The sequence below is a fragment of the Adiantum capillus-veneris genome, chromosome 21 (assembly GCF_014529385.1).
Source record: "Adiantum capillus-veneris isolate H3 chromosome 21, ASM1452938v2, whole genome shotgun sequence".
Lineage (NCBI taxonomy): Eukaryota > Viridiplantae > Streptophyta > Polypodiopsida > Polypodiales > Pteridaceae > Adiantum > Adiantum capillus-veneris.
The window spans coordinates 41,366,907-41,381,960 of record NC_140951.1 but is presented as its reverse complement, the minus strand read 5'-3'; the positions used below and the strand labels follow the sequence as shown (position 1 = coordinate 41,381,960).

General features: G+C 39.6%; 1 pseudogene; it reads right to left on the bottom strand.

Annotated features, from left to right (window-relative positions):
* Positions 1 to 9,724: 9,724 nt before the first annotated feature.
* LOC147430840 (uncharacterized) lies at positions 9,725 to 10,697 on the bottom strand (annotated as a pseudogene).
* Between the last annotated feature and the right edge of the window lie 4,357 nt (positions 10,698 to 15,054).

Below are 15,054 nucleotides of genomic sequence, written 5' to 3'. Positions count from 1 at the left end.
TGCTCAAGATCTTGCTTTTATGCATCTCCGTGAAATTTTTGCTTGCTTCCCATGCAATTGTAGGAAGTCTTCTCTTGTATATATATATCTTCCTCTCTCTTGGGAGAGAGGTAGGGAGAGAGGAAGAGAGATAGATAGATATATAGAATTTATTATCGACCTCGGAGGTCAAGTATGATATATGGGACCAAAGTTATATGTGATGTAGTATATATGGTTTGATAAGTGATTCTCAATGCTCCAAAGTTGTGGTGATGAGAGTCGTACTGAACACACTTTTCTCTTCCACCCAAAGTGTAGGCTCTAGGTCTAAGTTATGGCTAAAAATGCGAGGGAAGCATGTTCAGATGTGACCAAAAGTTGAGTACTCTAGTAGTGTGTGGTCCTCAGACTCTCGAACTTATAGCGAGCATAATGTGGACAACCAATTGGACTCTTCATTGCCCCAATATCCTTTCTTGCATCAAAGGGAGTCAAAGCTAAGCCAAATGGATGCGATAGTGCCTATTGTGACAAGGGGATAGGCTCAAGCATATAAGGGTGAGTACGGTGTCCTCTTTTGATGAAGAGCATGGTTTTGTAATTGGGGGCAGTATGGGTGGTGTAATGTATGAAGTGTTACCCGCCAGTTTCCTCTTAAGTCGTAAAGCATGTTGGTATACTTGCAATGTCCACCTCTCTCGGTTTTGCCACCACAATTTATGTTGCATAGTTTGTAAGATCTCCATATGAGGAGAAGCCAATGGTGTACATATATTTGGTGGATTCCTGCTTTGCACGTTGATAAGATCCCTATTTGTGATTGTAGACGGTATCAAACAAATTCAGGGCCAACTTCGGGTTCGACTTTGGGTTCGTCGGAATATTTCTTTTTGTGGAATATCTTGGCCAAACGGCGGCTTGAAGACAATCGAAAAATGGCCGTCCGGTGGTTGGTTGTTCGTAGTCTTTGCCCGGTGGTTGGCGGTCGATGGTTGGATTTTCATGACCGATGGCCGAGTTCTAGGAGGACTCGTCTACCCAAAAGCGGCTACACATGGATGCATGGGAGAGTCCTACTTGGACTTGATTACACAAAGGTGGCCACAGACATGGACACATGGCGGAGTTCTACTTGGGACTTGGTTATCCAAGGGCGGCTACACATGGGCGTTTAGAGACTCCCTTACATCTATATAAGGAGGCCTTCTCATGAGTAATTCGGTAGAATGGTGTGCAAATTGACGCACACAACGTATTCTTGTTGAAGGATTGTTAGTCCCTTGTATTCCTACTTGCTCTAGTTGTCTAATTCGTCATCTAAGCTCTATCTTGAGAGCGCATGGGTGGATGATGCCATCATTTTGTAATAGTGTGTTAATTTAAAGTTTTTGATATTTCACTAATCTACTTTGCACCGTATCTCTCTCTACTCTCCTTGTTAGAAGATCCTTATTGTATTTTGTATTTCTTACAAAGCATTGGTGTTGTAGAAACTTCAACTCCATAAAGAAGAACCAATGTCACCAATGTGTCAAAAAGGTAATTCTTGAGAAGCCAACGTTTGACATTTCTCGCATTACACATATTCTCAAATGCATAGTATGCTCTCTTCCTGGCTTTCAAACGATGCATAGCACATTCACGCTACTTGTAATTGGAAGGAACCTCAAGGCCAAGGTACTTAAAGCTCTCAAAAACTTACAGTGTCTGATTGTTGTACACAATGCATGGCTTCTTCTTTTCGTTGTTTTTTCACAAGTATAACCTTCATTCACAATCAGTCCACTATGCAAGCAAAAGTCTAAAGCATCCTCTAAAGTGTGCTAGAAGCACTACGTCGTCTGCAAAAAACAAGAGCATGATTATCGCATTGCAAAAACAACCTCTTCAATGCCTCCTTATATAAAGTCAAGTACCATTTGCTCCAATTGATGTATGCATAGACTAAAGTGAGTTGGTGACAACTCACTAAAGTGAGTTGGTGACAACGAGCATCCTTGTTTAATCTCAATAAAGCTTGTAATTTTTTTTGAAACTTCTTTTCCCGTGTGCAATTGACATATCACCTTTTCATAGATTTGAGAAATCACAAGCATAAACTCACTTGGAATTTCGAGTTCTTCCATCCTTCTCCACAAATTATTACGTGGAATAATATCAAAGGCTTTTTTAAGGTCCACAAACAAGATGGTCAATGGTGTTATGACGTCGATAGAATCCTGCTTATTCTTTTGCATGCTTGCTATTCTTTTTTGCATTATCTACCTTTGTTGATACCATGGACATGCTTTATAGCAAAGTATTCTTTGACACAAGGAAAAATAACTTTCTTGAAAGATTCCTAGTTAGTTAGTAATGGTGCATCATATTGAAGCTTTGTCATCCATATCTTTTTCTCAACCATTTCAATATACATTGGTGTCTGTTTGAAATCAATATAAACTTCTCTTCCCTTTGGTTGATATTATCATGCTTGGTTGTTTCTCCACTTATAAGGTCAATACATAAGGTTCGATGGTTTGAATTAGGGGTCTATTGGCCAAGTGTAAAACTGTTTATATGATACATGATGGATTCGGAGAGTAGTGCATAATCAATCACACTATCCCCATTGTGTTTTCTACATGTACATCCATTGATTCCACTCCATAAATCTACAACATTGACAATGAGCATATCCGTGCTATTGCACATCCATAAAAGTAACTTTTCATAATGATCAAGCTCTTTTTTATACATTAAAGTACTATTATACAATTGAACTTCTTCCAACTCCCTTGAAGCGTATGGCATATCAAATTGTTCAGTATCATGCTACAATGTTTTTGTGCGAGCATTCATATCCACAAAGACAGTAACATCACCTTTGCCTTTAAAATAAGCAATGTACTCCTTTAAATCGACAATCGGTTGATCTCTATCCATGCAAGAAGGGCGATCATGATCAGCAATGTAGCTAGAGAAATAAGTGCTTTTTTTGGTGTCATAATTTTTTTCCATACATGCTATCCTTCCTTGCTCCCTTCGTTGTTTGAGATAAAGGGGGAGAGAGACAAGGGGAGAGATAAAGAGGGAGAGAGAGTGGGTGAGATATATATATTATGTATGTATGTATGTGTTTGTGTGTGTATATATATATACATACATACATACATTCATACATAATATATATATATATATATGTATATATATATATATATATATATATATATATATATATATATATATATATATATATATATATATATATATATATAGATATGAGAGAGAGAGAGAGAGAGAGAGAGAGAGAGAGAGAAGGCATTTATAAAAAAGTCTCATTGAAAACCTCAACTCTTCTTGAGGTCCACAAAGCAACAATACAATCACTTGCCTTTTTGCGAACTTTCTTTCATGAGAATACGAAGAGTGACAAGATGGCTAATGGTGCTATAGGGTCTATGAAACCCCGCTTGTCCTTTTACACGTTTGTCATTCTTTTCAACCCAATCACTCAATTTTATCTCCATTATATACTGAAACAAATTTCCATAAGAGATGCAATCATTATATTCAAGTAGCTATTTACATTCTTTGTATCTCCTCATCTATGCAATGTATTGATCCAATTAGTGCTCTAATCACAAGGCATACCATGTTGAAGTGCAAGATTGAAGATGTCACACATCCAATCATGCGTAAAATTTTTCATCTATATAATCATTACCAGCTTGTTACCTTGAAGATCTCTCGCTTTTTGAGTGGACAACTTTTTGAGCCCATTGCACACACCCTCAATAGTAAAAATGAAGGGCATACTTGAGAGTGAAACATAAAATGGCACCTTTAACATTTGATTCCTCATATAGTTGAGTACAATGTGTGTACATATCCATAAGACTCAAGTTACCAAAACTCTCAACCGGCTTGCTCTTTAAGTTTCCTCCAAAATCATCCACATGCATCTGTCTTTTCTTGGACTTGAAAAAACTGATGCTCGACTTTCCATGTCTTTCTTTTATTTTGAATCAATGCCTTGTATATACGTGCAAATGACTTTGATAGTCATCTTTGTCCATATTTGCATCTAGTTTTATTGAGGACTTTTGAGCATCTTGAATTTTTTTTATTAAACCACCTTTTGTTTGATCTACATTGATATCATGGACATGCTTTATGGAAAACCATTCTTCGACACAAGAACAAATAACTTTCTTGAAAGGTTTCCATCTAGTTTCCATAGTGTGTGTGAGAGAGAGAGAGAGCCGTGTGTGTGTGTGTGTGTGTGTGTGTGTGTGAGAGAGAGAGAGAGAGAGAGTCGCTTAAGCAATGACTTGCATCGTATAAGCGACACGATATTGTGTCGCTTACACGACGCTTAAGTGTTGCTATGAGCGTTGTTATGCGGCAGTCCTATAATAACGTTAATTTTGTCGTTTATGTGATGCAAAAAAGTGTCCCTAGTAACAAAGTGTCCTAGTAGTGAAAATAAGCAATGTACTCTAAATCAACAAATTGGTGATCTTTATCCATGCAAGCATGAAAGGTGGAATCATGATGAGTAATATAGCAAACGGCTACAAAAATCGGTGCTCCTTTTGGTGTGATAATTTTCAGTCGTACATAATGTTTGTGCTTGTCATCTTTCACAATTGATTTAAAATTTTGCAATACTTTCTTAATTATACACGCTACCCCTCCTTGCCTCTTTGTTGCTTGAGATTCTTTAACCACATTAATGAATGTACATTGTAATTCTCCAACTTGTTAATCCTTTATGCTTCATGCTCCCAAGTTTCAATAAGAAGTACAACATCGGCTTTGCTTGTTAGTTCATCTATGGGCCAATCCCCACATTCCAAGGGCATCCATTGCAATTTCAAAAGCATACTTTCAATTGTAACTCGACTTCATAGATCACGTGTTATTTGGTCGAGGGACTTGCCTCTTGCTTGTGCATGCTTTCTTCATGAGAGACCTTGTTTTTCTTATTCCTATCCTCACATGCTTAATAATGCAATCTTCACATACATAACATTTTGTATCCCTCAAATGAATCAACTATTATGAAGGATAATCTTTTGTTTGTGGAGAGAGAGAGAGAGAGAGAGAGAGAGAGAGAGAGAGAGAGAGAGAGGAGGACGAAGAAAGGAACAAGATAAGTCTTTAACATCGTAGGAACAATCACAAGAGGCCTTGAGCTCTATTAGATGGGTTGTGAACTCAAGATCTGCTACTAAAGAGGAAATTGAGATTGCTAATCTAGCACAAAGTTGAGAGAGAGAGAGAGAGAGAGAGAGAGAGAGAGAGAGAGGTAGGTCATAGAGCTAACACCAAGGTCGCTAAATGTAGCTTTTGCGACTGTCATTGTTATTTTCACAAAAAACTATGGTTTCTTACTTGATTAAACCTTTGTGTTCACCCCTTACAACCAAAAGCAATACTAAAAGTCTAGCCAGCCCTCGCTTCCACTCGCACTTGCATCTCTTGGGATTCCACAATCACTCCCATTGGATACACTATTCTTCATGCTGCGAGAAGGAGGTGGCATCTTGCCATTACAACTTGTTGGTATATTGCCTTCAAAGGGAGAAATTTGGTGTGTTGGGCAAGTACATTAGTGATCTTGAAGATGCCTTGGGGGTGATATTGTATGTTGGGCCTCCAAAGTCAACTTAGTGTGTTATCGATTGATGGTTGTTAGACTCATGCAACATCACCATTAAGGTATTTGAGCTCAATAAGGTGTGATTATCCAAGGCCTAAAAAGGCTACTTGTGCGATTGGTCCTCTCTATATTTGTTTGAATTGAGATGGCAGTGGAAATTGCTTGTGAATTTCAATTTAAACTATTGAAAAAATTCCAAAGTGAACATTAACAAACAAGTGATGAAATCATGAGGCCTCCCAACCAACGAGATGCACCTAGGGGGATGCCCACGCAGGAGGGAGATACTGTTTTGGAGTTACCCCCCTCTTCCTCAACTGACCCCCCACCCCCTTCCTTTCTCGTGCATGCATGTGCATGTGTGAGCATTAACTCATATCAAATCACTTCACATGAAATCTAACGATTACCCCCCAACATGTGGGGCACCTAGTTAGCATGGTTAAAGTAATAGAGTAAAGGTTTAATGATGACCTTTTTTATCATGCTTTCCTTTATACTGGTTTACACAATGAGGGAGCTTTGTAAGTGCCGGCCATCGTGCAACTCATAGGATTTAATGTCTTCATGACGCAAGCGACTTTTCCAAGCCATGAAAAGGCCACGTAGTTGTCTGTCCTTATTTTTAGTTTGCAATTGTCTGTCCTGGTAATAGATATGTTATGATTAGAAAAGGTTAAGATGAAAGCAGTTTTACATAATATGCTTGAAGCATATTGTTGAAAGGCTTATCCCTCAGTCCATTTGCAACAAAAGAAGGTGAGATAGAGATAGAAAATATAGTTCATGGCACAGGGAGGACAAATCCCCAATATACATAATTCATGATGTCCCAAAAAAAAGAAGGGATCCATTGGCTGCTAGATAAATAGTCAAAAATACAAAAAAGAGGATGCAATATTAGGATTTGGGAACATTTTGTTAGATGATACTCATTGATACACAATTGGGTAATGGCAACATGTAATTTCCAAACCAAACAACTACATTGCCCAAAATAAAACATTGTAATACACTACATTCTTTGCCCTACCTGAATTGCACTAATAAGAGTGCCTCTCACCGGTTGGTCTTCGGTAGTGGTTGCCTCCATACCAACCACTGAGTTTATTGCACGTTGTTTGAACACAATAGATTAGCCATCGCCTTGACCAAACAAGTACAACACTGACACTAGTGTTGTGCCTTGACTAGCACGTGTATTACATAAATCTAGCTAGCTAGCTCATCTAATCAATGCATGCCCACTAGAGGAATAATTTATCTCATGTCATCCTAATGTAGTATGCTCTCTCTCTCTCTCTCTCTCTCTCTCACACACACACACACACACACACACACACACACACACACACACACGTCACTTTTTTTGTGGTTTACTAAATGGAGAATTTCCCCGATAATTCATTTAATTGTTACGTAATATATCCCTCTTATGATTCTATAACAATATCACTTTGACTTGACCATTTCTCTTTGGATTGCCACCCACTTGAGGCTTAAATTTTAAAAAAGGTGCCCTAAACCATGCATCTCCTATAGCATGACCTTCTCCCTATACTATTTTTGCCTTAAAAAATACAAAAAAATCCTACCTTTCTTACTTTTCAAAACTCACTCCCCTAATGGGATGATGCTTACTAGGTGGGAGCTCTACCTTAAACCCATAGGGTAAAAGGATAGTTACCCCCCACCCACTTTTTAATTTGGGTACACAAACTTTATTCCTCTCTCCTTTCGAGCGTGATGGTATTCTTGCATTGGAGCTCCTGCATGCATACTATGCAGTTGAATGACCTTGCGTCCTGCTTGTATCTCTTATCCCTATGCCCTTGAATAATTATCTACTGTGGCTTTAATTCTTCCTCCTCCTGAGTATTGATGCTCTAGAGGCCTGCAAACCTCTCGACTACTACTACCCGCCTACTGCTGCATACTCGCTTGATCGATTGTTTCCCCCACTCTCTCTCCTCCTTGTATCTTCAAAGAGATGGCGTGCTAATGCTCCTCCGTATGCTTCTGAAGCTGGCTTGGAATTTGGGCCGATTTTGTAAGCATATTTGGAGGGATTCATTGCTCGAGGTTTGCTGTGTATACTTCCTCCTACAACCTGGTTAACACCTGGTGAGGAACACTCTTATCCCTCACTTAGCCTTGCTCTGCATATTATTGTTTGCAATCTATGAGTGAGGGTTGGTGCTTTGTTTACTGTCCTACATACTTCAAATATGGATTTGGTTGAGAAGACTAATGCTTCGCAAGTTGGTGCGAGCCGACTTTAATGGTTTCTTTAAATAATTTAGCAAAGTGGGTATCTTTGGAATAATTGAACTATGGGGGACCTACCTTTGTCCACTACTACTAACATGCTTATTAAGCGGAATCTTACGAGATCCCTCCCCCCAAACAAAAATACCTAAATCAATCCCTCTCTCTCTCTCTCTCTCTCTCTCTCTCTCTTCTGTCTTTGTTCTCTCTCTTCCCCCGCGTGCTTGGCCATCGGTTTGCTCTCTACGCCCGCGCATGCTTCGCCCGCACAGGCATGGAACTCTCTCTCCGACTACTTCCTCGTCATCGCAAACCCCGGGTATTGATTCCATGCATAATGCGTTTATGCTCAGCCTGTGCCCTACGCACGCGCGTGCGCACGCGCGCGCACACACACACACACACACACACACACACAAACCCCGATCTTCTTTGGCTCTCGCAGACGGGGCTCAATCTCCCCTGCTTCAGCCGCTCCCCAAAAACTATCTCCTGCCTCTCTCGACGGATGACTCGACGTGATTTGCCGCCCATGCACAATGAAATCTTCCTCTCTCTCTCTCTTTCTATCGCTCTTGACGCATGGCACCTTGATCCTCGATCCTTGCCAGCTGGCCATCACCTCACCTTTTCCTTCTCTTTTCTCTCACCTCACCCTCAAAGTCGAGGTATCTTGCTTGATTCCTGTTAACGACACCAGCTTGCAAAATTGGGGACACCTACTAACATGGATAACCAAGATGGATTCCTCCTCAAGATATCTATTGAGGAGGTATTATAGTTCATTTCTGATTTTTCCAAAAAACAAAAGGAGAAAGATTATATTGTCTAGTACTTGCCCCTTGGAGACTAGAGACTTTCAATCATTTCACATTGTACATAGATTTCCTATAAACTTTTGATATACTATACCTCTAGGGTGTTTGCTGACTTTTTGGATACACTTACCCCAGTGTTCGGGAAATTTCTCAATTGGAAAAGGCTCATTTTCCTCTTACTAAAGTTTCCAAGCGGCATGTAGGAATTTCAACCGGCTACTACCCTTTTACCTTGGTTAAAAGTAGAATTTTTCCCTTTGTATGCTTTTTGACCCGGCATATTTCCCTTCAACAATGCATCAAGATTGTTTTTAGCATAAGAGTATTACAATCCTAAGGCCATTCACTATTGAGTCACTTGACTTTACATCTAGAAATTGTTTGAACAAATTATTGACAAAATTTAAAGGCTCCAACACTCTAAATACAATGAGATCAAGATATAGATCATCCATTAGAGGTGGGTATGTAAGATCCACACAAGAGATGATAGAAAAAAGATATTTTCATTCAAGTGAAGTAAAACATCATTGTGGCAACAAAAAGAGCCCCAACAAAACATTGAAGCCAAAAAACCGCCTCAAAGCTATAAAGTCATACTAAGAAACATGGAGCAAGAGGGCTCATAATTCATGTGTCAAGGCTACAATGTGCTAGTGGAAAGGTAGAAGCAAAAGAGAGCATTAGCTAGCTCTATCCGCAAGTTCATACATCAAATTTTTCCATTCTATGGGGAGCAAAACGGTGGCTATGTGCACAAAATTGCCTCAAAGCAATAGAGTCATACTGAGAATCATGGAGCAAGACGGTAGATAATTAGTCTCAAGGTAGAAGCAAAAAGGAAGCATTGGGTTATAATTCCATCCACAAGTTCATACATCAATTTTTTCAATTCCATGAGGAGCAAAAAGATGGCGATTTGCAAGATTTTTCCACAACTCCATTGCATGAGAGAAATCTGTCACATCATCACCTTCAATAGAAATGGTTAATAGTGCATCCAAACTCTCTATTTCCATTCTGTTGCGCCACTTGCTCTTGATCTTTGTTCGACTACTAAAGCCACGCTCACATACAGCAGTACTACAACATTGAACCAAGGCAATTTGAGCAATCTTCAACACATTTGGGTACATATCTTTCCAACTGTCATTGTTCGCGAGCAAAGAAGCAACATCACAAAGGCCCATTTTGGCAAAATCAATTGTAGCTTGACGTTTAAATTTTCTAAATTCATCTTTAAACGCATTTCCATCAATAAGAGGAGTAAACCTCTTCCCCTTTACAATCTTCTCTTCCCCATAGAAAGATGCAATTTCAGAGCATTCCATAATTCCAAAATCCTTTAGCAACTTCTCATGCATTGGATGTTGTGAAGGAACCAAATTTTTTATACATCTCATGATAGAATTATCCACAAATCTTTTCTCTAAGCATTCACACAACTTTTGTGCATATTTGGATTGAAATTCCAATGCACGCACCAAATCACCTCCCTCAACATCACGGACAATTTTTTGACTGAAAAACATATCACCTCGTAATGAAGAACGCAAGGCATGCAAAAATCCATTTTCTGATCAATAGTCTGGCATGATAGGATAGTCTCCCACACCTTTTTGAGATGCATTGAGGTCAACATTTCGTTCCTCTAAATATTCATCTCTAATGCATAATATAGTGCTTTGGACAATCCCATGTATTGAAGTGACATCAACATAGTCCTTTTGGCAACGTCTACTCAAGTCACTAATCTTTCCTAGAATGTCAGCAAGAAAATGCAAAGCATATATACATTCAAAGTTACTTAGCATGCCATACAAATCTTGCCTTTCCTGTGATAGGATGACGAGCAAAGCATCCAAAGATCTACATATCTTGGCTACACAAGCATGTCTACTTAACCATCGGATCTCAAAAATCCGTTGCATCTTCACTGCCTCACAGTCAAGCTCCTCTTGAATTTCTTTCAAATTCTCCATTCTATTGGAACTGCTTGGAAAGTGATTGGCAATTCCATTTATTAATTGGTCAATTTGCTTAGCATAAAGGAATTTCTTTGAAGTATCTGAAGTAGCTAGGTTTGTGCGGTGCGCAACACAATGAATAGCAGTCAACCTAGGGTTAAATATCTTCAAGAGGGTTGCTACACCTTTCTTGCGGCCTACAATGGTTGAACACCCATATGAACCAAAGGCAATTAACCTACTAGTGTCTATTTTGGCATTTGTTATCTCATGCATAAGAGCAGCATAAATGCCTTTAGCAGTGATATCATGTGTACGCACCATTCCATAAAAGGAAGTACAAGGCACACATCCTTGGTCTAAATAGGAAAAGTATACAATCATGTGGTGATGCAAAGAAATGTCAGTAGATTCATCTACTAACAAGCCAAACCAAGGACTTGTTCTCACTTTTGCTAAAGTCTCCTCCCTTATGGCCTGTGCTATACAATAAATGATTTCGGAGAATGCTTTATCATCATTGTAAAGAGAGGTCATGGATTGCACCCCCATGTCTCTCATTAGCTCAAGCAAGGATGGGTACAAGGAAAAAGACAAATTGTTCTTTCCAATAAAAAAGTCCGCTTTAAACAAATTTAGCAAAGCATCTTCTTGTGTAACATGCATCTTTTTCAAACCTTCGTTCAATGCCCTCTTACCAAAGAGCTTTGCATCACGTGCATCATGATGGCATTGCGTACATGCATGTGATTTGAGATTGCTAGTTTTAAAGTTTTTGGATCCTTTCTTGGCATAAGCACTCTTAGAATGTGGGTAATCCAAGCAAAAACTACAAAAGAGTCTCACCTTCTCATTGTCATATATGAGCCACTTGAACTTATGCAACCATTCATCTTGCCAAAGTGCCCTTCTTTCAATTTTTGTAGATGAAGAATCGGGCTCTTCATTTTCTTCCAACTCTTCATCCGTCCCATTGTCCTCACATGCCATGTCTTGTGTACCCTCAATAGCACGTTGCCGTTTTAGTGTTCGTGTGACACTCCCAAATTTGAGAAGTGTACTTTGCTTCACATCTCTCATAATGACCTAACAAAAAAACAACATAAGTTAAAACATTACACAAGTAGCACATGATGCGATAGCAAGCCTCAAGGATGGGAAACCAAAGAGCGCAATTTTTACCTTTGAAATCTCTTCATTGTTTGAATTAGAAGTGGTTGAAGACATTGCACTACTGTGATGTACCTTATTACACTACAATACAATGAAAATAAAAGGAGCCGATTTAGTGTACATGTAATCAAATTGAAATTAATCAAATTTCAATCTTCTAGACAACCGAACTCACAAGGTACCTTGATTTAAAGAGGTGAGGCTGCAGTAGTTTGAAGTCGAGTGATGTCGTCGTGAAACTAGTGTGGGAAGAGAGGGTTGAAGCACTTGGAAGAGCTCAAGCCTCAAGGTCGGCACAACACAGTTTAGAGGGACCCAAAATTCTTTTTCTGGCCACTGGGTAAATAATACTTAGGTGAGCTACAACCTGCAGACCTAAACTATCATCAATAAGGTAATGGGACAATTATGTTAGTAGTCATGAATAATTTTGGGTTACCTGCAATATTGGAGCAGCGATAATATGAGGTGCGGCCTTACTTCTTGCAGTTGTGTATGCAAAGTATCTGGTGCAAGGAAGGCAGGTCACGGACTTCAATCAGCTACGTCGAGCGGTTGTTATTACCAAGCGGGCAATAAGCATGCAAGTGGTTGGGCAACGGGTGAATACATGAAGCAACCGACATTGAGAACTGGGCATAATCCGGGTAACATCAAGCTGGCCATGCGAGAAATACAGAGCACTGCAGACGTGCATGCAAATTAAGTTATTTGGGCCGGCGGGCTGTATGCAGTGTGAAGGTTTCAGGCTATCGTCTACGACGTAGTATGGACAGACTACCACCGTCCGACGTCCAGACTCCCAACTTGCAACAAGTAATTAGCTTGCTGAGGCTTGAGGAGTCAGGACCGAGCAACGAGAGTCTCCAATGTCCATACACGATAAAGCAAGTGCCATGGATGATGGCGTGCTGCATGCAACTTGGATGGCATGTTGCGTGCAGCTAATTGGAACCAGTGTGCAGGTGCCAAGAAGTCGAAACTTCGAAGTTCAAAGCAGGTGAAAGCTGGGTCATGGCTCATTCACGGGCGCAACTTGCAAGGCTTAATTAGAAGACGGTAGTAAGCAAGCAATGAGAAGCATCGCTGCAACAAGATGTATATGCAGGCAGCAGGCAGGACTCAGGAGAATCACACATGCCTAAACTTCCCCTGATTAAAATTTCACAGTGAAGGGCAACTTCAAAGTTCAACCTGCTGCAAGGGAGATTTAAATAAGGCCAGGAACCTTTGAAAATTGGGTAACGTTTAAGGCAACCTTGAAAATTAGGCCTCGAGTGTAGAGACCAGTACCTCCTCCTGATTTAGAATTAGAGTCCAGATTCCACTCTCCACAATCCAGAAGTTTAGACATTAGTAGTTGCCAGCCAGGCTCAAGAGTAGTTGTAGCCTGTATCGTGTATGGACATTGGACACTCCAAGCTTCAAATTAAATGTGTGATAGATACAAGGTTGAGGAGATAAAGTAAAATATCAATTGAGGCCTTATAATCTACAGCCTATAACTCAGCCTATGTTATAGTATGTAAGTTCTCTCAACATTTTGAGTGGCCAAAGTTAAAACTCTAGCGTCCAGCCTCCATGATAAATAATCTCCATGTCTTTTTGTTATAGCGTCCGGCATTGAATACCCAAAGTTCCAATTTTTCAAACATTTTAATGAGGTAATAGACACACACACACACACACACACACACACACACACACACACACACACACACACACACACACACACAATTCCCTCTCATGTTTGCAAGAGGCGGCTTAGTTCCTTTTTGTAACTATTTTAGACTTTCTAAATTCCTGGATGTGGGATTGGTTTGAGGTGCATGAAGAAATTTTTAAGCTAACTACTTACAATAATTTTTTGTTCAAAACATTTGCTTCATAAGGGGCAATGACCGTTTGAAGCCCTTAAAGTGATACTTTATGTTTTCAACTGCTTCACACTTCAAAAAATTATGGGGGCAACACTTGGATAAGAATGGGTGATGGCCTTGTGATCACAATACAAACTTTTGAAATATTTATCTTTAACCTTAAAAAGTTATTTTGAATGAATGATATGTTTATTAAAAAGAAGATCTTATCAAGGTATTTCAAATTTCGGTTAAGAATTAAAATAATAAACAAAATGCTCCATTAACACTTCGATCAAAAGGGGTGATGTCCTTCAATGATCTTAAAACCATTTGAAACATTAAGGGGATCTTCTGACACTTAGATCAAAAGGGGTGGTGGCCTTTTCATCACTATGAAAACTTGGGGAAATACACTTCTCTAGGTTTATCTACTTGCTTTTTGTCCAAGAATAAAAAAAAATGATTGATTTTTTTTGTCATAATAACTAATATCTAATTCTCCTAAATGATTTTCTCATGTTAAACCGATCATTTAATATGGGGAAGTACCAGGGGAGAAAAAGCTAGAATATTGGTTAAGTTGGCAGATCGGCCACAATAGGGATCCAAAGGGGGGGCCATCTGCAAAAGAGCAATGTGCAACAATGGGCTCCAAAGACCTTAAGATTCAGCCCATTAAGACTTCCAAAATGCTAAGGTTTCAAAATTTGAAGGTAAGTCCAAATGGTCAAGCTTAGTGGAATTGGATGCTTTGTGAGTGTACAAAAAAGTCTTCAAGTGGTCCTAGATTGATGGGGGCAAGCCCTTTAGTAGGGGATGAGAGAGAAACACACACTCATGCAAGCCCCTTTATACAAAGGGAATAAAGGACACATGTCAGCTCCCTAGCCCAATTGCCCCCAAGGTGCACTCAAATCCTATTGGATGGCCATAAAGGTGGACCAATGAGAATTATTCTAGAGTACTTTTAGTTTAATTCATTTAAAAACACTTGAAAAAAGAACCAAGCTCTCTAGAAGACTATTGAACAGTCTCCCAAGGCGTCCAATGAACATTCAACAACCCAATGGCTTGCCTCATTCCTATTGGCCAGAAGACAAAGGGGTTCGATGAGAGTTGAGTTGCATTATTTAATTACCTAAAGCTCTCACAAAAGGGAAAAGGGGGACACATGTCACAAGGCTATTACTTATGCCTCTTAATTCCTATTAGCTAAGCTTGGAAAGGTCCAATGGGAAGCCAATAGGAGGAATTAGCAAGAGGGGTCGACCAAGATGAGAGAGGGGACTGATTTGTGAAGGCATTATCACCACACACACTCACACAATCGGATGTGT